Source organism: Scylla paramamosain, chromosome 40 (genome assembly GCF_035594125.1).
Source record: "Scylla paramamosain isolate STU-SP2022 chromosome 40, ASM3559412v1, whole genome shotgun sequence".
NCBI classification, from domain to species: domain Eukaryota; kingdom Metazoa; phylum Arthropoda; class Malacostraca; order Decapoda; family Portunidae; genus Scylla; species Scylla paramamosain.
In genome coordinates this window covers 8,620,092-8,629,240 of record NC_087190.1, presented here as the reverse complement: position 1 = coordinate 8,629,240, position 9,149 = coordinate 8,620,092, and positions in this window count along the sequence as shown.

The window sequence follows — 9,149 nt, the reverse complement described above, 5'->3', positions numbered from 1 at the left end:
TAAGGGTTATAACAAGGGAGATGTAAGCAAAATTCTTAGGATCAGCAACCAGGGTAGGACAAGAAATAACGGGTTCAAGCTTGAAAAATTTTGGTTTAGGAAGGAGATAGGAAAAAATTGGTTCTCAAATAGAGTGGTAGATGAGTGGAACGGACTCAGTAATCATGTAGTTAGTGCTAGGACACTAGAGAGCTTTAAGAGAAGATTAGACAAGTTTATGGATGGGGATAACAGATGGAAATAGGTAGGTGTGTTTCATACAGGGACTGCCACGTGTAAGCCTGGTCGCTTCTTGCAGCTTCCCTTATTTCTTATGTTCTTATGTAAACCAAAGAACATTACCAAAGACGTCTGTTTTTTTGTGCCTTTGAGCTACTTACGTACCGAAACGATGAAATGCATGGAAAAAAAAAAGTTATGGAGGAACATTTGACTAAAAACGTAGATTTTAGGTGTTTTGAGCTTGTTTCGTAGAAAAATGTCAAAATGTATGCAAGGCATGCATTTCTTATGAGAATATATGTTTCTTGAAATGTCGTTTATTTTCCTCATATAGGGTGCTTTGCACGCTTTTTGGAAGTTTGGTACCTAACGATGCAAAAAAAAAAAAAAAAACTCAAAATACGCGTTTTTGGTAATGTTCTGTTTCTCTACATATAATGGTTTTGAAGTGTTTTTGCGGTTTGGAACCTGAAAACCTGGACAACTGATAATAAATGTCCTTTTGTTAATCCATATAGGATATTTTGCATGAATTTTCGAGTTTTCGTATATACCAATGTTACTAACACTCATAACACACGTTTTTGGTAATTTTATTCTGTTTCTTCATATTTAATTCTATTGAGTGTTTTTTTTTTTTTTACCTAAGGTCAATAACATTCATAATACATGTTTATGGTAATATCGTTGTTTCACCATATGAGGTACATTTCATGCATTTTGCCTTTTTTTGTACCTAACAAACTCAAAAAACATTCATAATACACATTTATGGTGTTATTCTTTTACTAAATAATGAGTGTTTTCCATGAGTTTTAGCATTTTTTGTACGTAAAAAGCTCAAAAACACACACAAATATCGCTGTTTCGTCGTATAAGATACATTTCATGCATTTTGCCGTTTTTGTACCTAAAAACTCAAAAACATTCATAATACACATTTATGGTGTTATCTTTTACTCAATAATGAGTGTTTTCTATGAGTTTTAGCATTTTCGTACGTAAAAAACTCAAAAACACACAAAAACTGTTTTGGTAAAGTTTTTTTCTAGTCCAAAACAGGGTACTTTCCAACCATTTTTATTATTTTAGTGCCTAAAACACTAAAAATACACGTTTCTGGAAAAAAAAAAAATAAGTACAGAAAAGCTAAAATACATGCTTTGCATGTATTTTATTTTTTCGGTACCTAACAATGTAAAAAACAAAAATACACGTTTTTAGCAATATTATTCTGATTCTCCATATATAGAGTGTTATTCAACGAATTCTCGCGTTTTAGTACCTAAGAATGCAATCTAATAATGTGAAATGCACTCTCCATATAGAGTGCTTTCTATGCGTTTCATCGTTATGGTACCTAAGAAGCTGAAAACCATTAATAATGCACGCTTCTCATAACGTTTTCTCGTTTTTATATAGGGTACTTTGCATGCATTTCGGCGTTTGTCTACGTAATGTTTTTTTTTGTTTCCCCATATATGGTACTTTGCATGCAATTTTGGGTTTTTCGTGCGTAACAAGATAAAAAATACTCAAATTATTTATTTTTTGTATTGTTATTCTGTTTCTTCATAAAAAGTGTTTTGGATGTGTTTTTTGTGTTTTTGCACGTAAGATATTAAAAAAAAAAACACTCAAAAGACACGTTTTTCATAAAGTTGTTTTGTATTCCCATATAGGGTGATTTCAATGCTTTTTTGGATTTTTTCCCGAAACGCTCATAAACACTTAAAACACACTTTTCTTGATTTTTTTTTTTTTCGTTTAACCATGTTACAGGCTTGAATGCATTTTGGCGTTTTGATAACTAAAAATGTGAAAAACATTCAAATTACATGTTTTTGGTAATGTTGCTCTGTTTTTCCATATGAAGTGGTATTAACACATTTTTGCGTTTGGGTACCTAAGAAACTCAAAAAAACATTCATAATATGCGTTTTTCGTAATAGTTTTTCGTTTCCCGATATAAAGTACTTTCTACTTTTACGTTTTTTTTTCTACGTAACATGGTAAAAAAAATACTCGAAATACTTGAATTTGGTATTTTCTTTCTCCATAGAAGATATTTTTTATGCTTTTTAACGTTTTAATTCGCATATAACTCAAGAACACTGAAAAAAAGACTTTTTTGTAATGTTTTGTATTCCTGTATAAGGTGTTTTTCACGTTTTTTTTTTTTTTTTTTCGTGCCTGAGGCTCACAAGACACATTATTGGGAATATCGTTTCTTTTCTCATATAGGGTGTTTTGCGTGCATTTTCATGTTTTGGTACCTAACGATGTGAAATACATATAAAATACACATATTTCTGTTTCTCCATATAAAGTGCTATTCATGCGTTTTTGAGTTTTGGTACCCAAGAAGCTCAAAAACATTCATAATAGGTATACGTTTCTCGTTAAGTCCTTTCGTTTCCCATTATAGGGTACTTTCCATCCATTTTGGTGTTTTGTACGTAACAATCTCAAAAAACATTAAAAATACTTGTTTTTGGTAATGTCATTGTGTTTCTCCATAAAGGGTGTTTTCCATCCATTTTTAGCGTTTTGTTACCTAAGTAGCTAAAAACACTCAAATGACAATTTTTTGTACTCTTGTTTTCTTTTTCCATATAGAGTGCTTTCCAAGTTTTTTTTTTTTTTAGCGTTTTGTTCCCTAACACGCTCATAAAAACTCAAAAAACACGGTTTTCGTTTAATTTCCCCACATAGGGTTCCTTGCATCTATTATGGCGTTATGGCATCTTACAACGTAAAATGCACTCAAAATACACGCTTTGGTAATGTTGTTCTCTTTCTCTATATAGAGTTCTCTACTTGCGATTGAGCGTTTTATTACCTATAAAAAAAAAAAAAAACGCTCAATACATTTCTCGTAACGTCTTTTCATGCCCCCATATATGTTTTTTGGGATGCATTATAGCGTTTTTGTACATTAAAATCTCAAAAAACATTCAAAATACAAAACAACATTACAACAACATTACAAGATTTTGCTAATGTTGCACTGTTTCTCCTTATAGCCTGCTATTCATTTTAGCGTTTTGGTAACTAAGAACCTCAAAAACACTCATAATACACGTTTCTCTTAATGACTTTTCGTTTCCCCATATAAGGTACTTTGTATGCATTTTCCCGATATGACACCTAACTATGAAAAACATGGAAAATACACGTTTATGGTAATATTGTTCTGTTATATATATATATATATATATATATTTATATATATATATATATATATATATATATATATATATATATATATATATATATATATATATATATATATATATATATATATATATATATATATATATATAGTGCTATTCATGCTTTTTAGCGTCTTTAAGAAGCTCAAAAACACTCATAATACTCGTTTTCCGTAATGAGTATTTTTAATGCATTTTAGCCTTTTTCTTCGTAACAAGCTCATAAACTTTGAGAAATACACATTTTTTGGTAAAGTTATACAATTTCTCTATAAAGGGTGTTTGGCCTGCGTTTTAGCGTTTTGGTACGTAAGTAGCTTAAAAGTACTGAGAAGACACTTTTTTTCAAGCCCAGGGTACTTTCAATGCTTTCTAGCGTTTTGTTGCCTAAAACATTCATAAATACTTACCAGACACGTTTCTTTAAATGTTTCCTTTCTTCATAATACAACTTTCTCTTAATTTTCTTTAATTTCCCCATATATAACATGCATTTTGGCATACGAGTATTAGCATGCATTTTGGCTTTTTGGTATCTAAGAACGTAAAATACACTCAAAATACACATTTTTGTAATGTTGTTCTGCTTCTTATTATAGAAACCTATTCACGCGTTTTGGTGTTTTCTTATTTAAAAAGCTCATACACATTCATAATACACGTTTCTCGTAATGTCTTTTTGTCTCCCCATATAGGATACTTTGCATGCATTTTGGCGTTTATGTACGTAACAAGCTCAAAAAACAGCGAAAATACTTGTTTTTGGTAGTTATTTTGTGTCTGTAAAGGGTGCTTTGCATGCGTTTAAGCGTTTTGTTACGTAAGTCGCTAAATAAAATAAAAAAAAAGACATTTTTCCTAATGTTCTTTTGTTTTTCCATATAGTGTGCTTTCCATGCTTTTTAGCGGTTTGTTGTCTAACATGCACAAAAAAAAAAAAAAAAATACTCAGAAGAGACGTTTCTTGTAATGTCGTTTCGTTTTCCTATATAAGGGACTTTGTATGCATTTTTTATACCTAATAATGTAAAAACAAAAAATACTCAAAAATACTAGCTTTTAGTAATGTTGTTTGGTTTCTCCATATAAAGAGCTATTCATGGGTTTTAGCGTTTTAATAACTAAGAAGCTAAAAAAATACTCCTAATACACGTTTCTCGTAATGTTCTTTTATTTCCCCATATAGTGTTCTTTCAGTATATTTTGACGGTTTTGTACGTAGCAAGCTCAAAAACACTGAAAATATACGTTTTTCTTAAATCTATTGTGATCTTTATAAATGGTGTTTTACACGAGTTTTAGCGTTTTGGTGCGTGAACAGATAAAAACATTTAAAAGACACATTTTCTTTTTCTTTTTCTTTTTTATTCCCATACTTTTTAGTGTTTTGGTGCCTAACACGCTCAAAAAGACATTCAAAAGACATTTTTTTTCTGGAAATCAGGTTTCAATTCACCATAAAGGGTGCTTTGCATACATTTTGGTGTTTTGGTACCTAACAATGCGAAAAACACTCAAAATGCAAGTTTTTAATAATGTTCTGTTTCTCCATATTGAGTGCTACTAATGAATTTTTTTGCATTTTGAACAAGCTCAAAATCACTCATAATACACTTTTCTCTTAATGTCTTTTCGTTATTATATATATGATACTTTGCATGCATTTTGGCGTTTTAGCACCTAAGAATGTGAATAACACTCAAAACACACGTTTTTTGTTAATGTTCTGTTTCTACATATAGAGTGCTATTCACCCGTTTTAGCGTTTTGTTACCTAAGACGGTCAGTAACATACATGATAGTCTTTCTTGTAACATCGTTTTGTTTCACCATATAGGGTACTTTGCATGCATTTAGCTGTTTCTGTACCTAGCAAACTCAAAAACACTCATAATGCATATTTTTGGTAATATTATTCTGATCCTCCATAATGGGAGTTTTCCATGAGTTTTAGTGTTCTGGTACGTAAGAAGCTCAAAAACACTCAAAAGACACCTTTTCTTAATGTTTTGTTTTCCAAAATAAGGTGCTTGTCATGCATTTTAGCGTTCTGGTGTCTAAAACGCTCAAAAATACATGTTTCTACTAAAGATTTCTACTAAAGTTTCTACTAAAGACATACTTCTACTAATATTGTTTCGTTTCCCCCATATAAAGTTCTTCATGAAATTTTCGCTTTTTGGTACCTATCAATGTGAAAAACACATAATTTACTTTTTTTTGGTAATGCTGTTCTGTTTCTCCATATACAGTGTTATTTTCGCGTATTTGCCTTTTCGTACCTAAAAATCTTAAGAACATTCATAATACATGTTTCTGATATTTTTTTTTTTTATCATATAGGGTTCTTTGTATGGAATTTGACGTTTCTATTACTAACAATGTAAAAAAAATCAAAATACACATTTTTGGTAATGTTATTCTGTTTCTCCATAAAATAATGCATGCAATTTCCATGCATTTTAGCGTTTTCGTACGTAAGAAGCTCCTAAACACTGAAAATAAACGTTTTTTGGTAACGTTTTGTTTTCCAGTATCAAGTGCTTTCCATGTATATTAGCGTTTTGGTGCCTAAAACGTAAAAAAAATAAATAAAAAAAAATCAAATAAAAAATAAACACTAAAAAGACACATTTCTGTTAATATATTTTCGTTTCTCCATATACAGTACTATGTGTAGCTCAGCGTACTCAGCCAGCAAGCCGGTCACACACCACGTCTCGCACCACATCGAGACCAAGGGACCTCCTACCCACGCCAAGGCCCGCCGCCTAGCTCCAGAGCGCGCCAGACAAGCCAAGGCAGAGTTCGAGTCCCTCATTCAGCAAGGCATCATACGGCCCAGCTCCAGCAACTGGTCTTCCGCTCTCCACATCGTGCCTAAGAAAAATGGCGAACTACGACTATGTGGAGACTACCGCGCTCTCAACTCGCGCACCGTCGAGGACAGGTACCCAGTGCCTAACATCCAGGAGTTCTCTTCTCAGCTCTCCGGATGCACCTACTTCTCGAGGATCGACCTTGTGAAAGCTTTTCACCACATCCCCGTCCATCCAGCGGACATTCCGAAGACTGCTCTCATCACACCCTTCGGATTGTTCGAGTACGTCAAGATGCCCTTTGGTTTGAGGAATGCCGCTCAAACCTTCCAACGCTTCATTGACGAAGTCCTTCGAGGTCTCCCCTTCTGCTTCGCGTACATCGACGACCTCCTCATCGCCAGTCCTGACGCAGAGACGCACCAACAGCACCTCCAGCAAGTACTCACCCGTTTGCAAGACTACGACTACGTCGACAAGTCTGTGTTTGGGGTCCCCTCCATCACCTTCCTTGGCCACACTGTCTCCTTGGAAGGCATCACTCCACTGCAAGAAAAGTGCGAGTCCATCCAGAACTTCCCCAAGCCTACAACACAGCGCCAACTCAAGCAATTCCTGGGGATGCTGAACTACTACAACCGCTTCATCCCCAGCTGCTCACTACTTCTTCAGCCGCTCTACGCGATGATCAAGCCTTGCAAGAAAGGACAGTCCATCTCCTTAGTCTGGACTCCAGCCACTGAGGAAGCTTTCACAGCAGCAAAACAAGCTCTCAGCTCCGTCTCACCTCTCAGCTTCTCTGCCCCAGATGGCATCATCTCTATCGCCACAGACGCTTCTGACATCGGCATCGGAGCAGTTCTACAGCAGTATGTCGACGGAGGTTGGAAACCGCTCTCTTTCTTCTCAAAGAAATTTAACAAGGCGGAATCCAAGTACAGTACTTACGACAGGGAACTTCTCGCCGTCTACAAGGCCATCAAGCGTTTCCGGTACTTCGTGGAAGGTCGCAACTTCCATGTATACACCGACCACAAGCCACTCACTTCGAAGTCCCTGCACATCAAGACCTCCTGTTCACCGCGACAACTGCGTCACATCGACTTCATCTCGCAGTTCACCACGGATTTGCGCTACGTCAAAGGTGAACACAACGCCCCAGCTGATGCTCTCTCGCGCAACATCTCTTCTGTGTCATCTTCTCCCATCGACTACACTGCCATCGCTGCTGACCAGGCCAACGATGAAGAGCTGCGGCAACTCCAAGACAACCCCGCACTACAGATGAAGAAGATACAACTCCCAGGAACCACAGTGCACGTTTACGCTGACACTTCCACCGATTCCTGTCGGCCCTACCTGCCGAAGACCCACCGGTATCGTGTTTTTCGTCAGCTGCACGACCTCTCCCACCCTGGCATCCGAGCATCTCAGCAGATGATGACCTCACGCTTCATCTGGTCTGGCATCAACAAAGACGTCAGGCTGTGGACCCGCACATGTGTCAAGTGCCAAGCCTCCAAGGTGTGGCGACACACACGCTCTCCTGCGGCCGCCTTCACTCCAGTCTCTTCACGGTTCGACCACGTGCATGTCGACCTCGTTGGACCACTACCCTACTCTGACGGTTACCGGTACCTTCTCACCTGCGTCGACCGCTTCACACGCTGGCCGGAAGCTGCACCTTTGGCTGACATCACAACGGACTCCGTCGCACGTGCCTTCATCACTACTTGGATCTCCAGGTTCGGTGTCCCTCTCAGCCTCACTTCTGACCGTGGCAGCCAGTTCGAGTCCAGTATGTGGTACAAGGTGATGTCACTACTAGGCATCCAACGCTTCAGGACAGCCAGTTACCACCCGCAGGCAAACGGCACCGTTGAGAGATTCCACCGTCAGCTGAAGTCTTCCTTAGCTGCCTCTGCCACACGTGCAGACTGGTTCCAGGCACTTCCTCTCGTCCTCCTTGGCATACGGACATCACTAAAGGAAGACCTACACCACTCCTCCACCGAACTCGTTTATGGTACGAAGCTCAGGTTACCTGGCGAACTCCTAACTCCTGCACCTCGCTCTACTCCTTGCAGCGTTCAGGACTTTGCTGCCAACCTCTCTGACTTCATGCAGCGTCTGCAGCCTGTCCAGCCTCGCACGTCTCCCTCCAAGACTTTTGTCAGCCAGGATCTGGACACTTGCACGCACGTGTTCGTCAGGGTTGACGCTGTGAAGAAGCCCCTACAGCAGCCCTACCAAGGCCCCTTCAAAGTCCTGAGCAGGAGGAGAAAGACGGTCACTGTGGACAAGCATGGTAAGGCTGACACCATCTCCATCGACCGAGTCAAGCCTGCCTACCTCCTTCACAGTGACCCGGCCGTCATCACCACCATCGGCCAGAACGTCGCCACCAACACCACTCGGCACCAGAAGACGGTTACGTTCCTCCTCCCTCGTCACTAGGGGGGGAATACTGTAGCGGGACACAAGTCACCGCTCCTAGCACTCCGTTCTCTGTTGTATTTTCACCCTTCCGTTTTCACTCTCTCTACTGCACAGACTTTTGTCTTTCATCTCTTCTATCCTCACTTTATACATATCTCTTACTTGTACACATTCTGTGCACGCTCTTTGACACATGTGTTACACATCTTCTCAATACATCATATTACTCCTTTCTTCACACAGACATACACACACACATACACTCTCTTTTTCTATAGTTTTGTGTATTTTATTTATTATGTAATGTAATTTTGCATATATTGTTCATGTTTTTACTGAATAGACAGAGAATACCCAGGCTAAGTTTCCTTTGCCAGTGCTACACTGTTATGACACTGGAAATTGTTACCCTTCAAGGACTAAACACTGCTAGGACCAAGAGTCATAGTTGGGA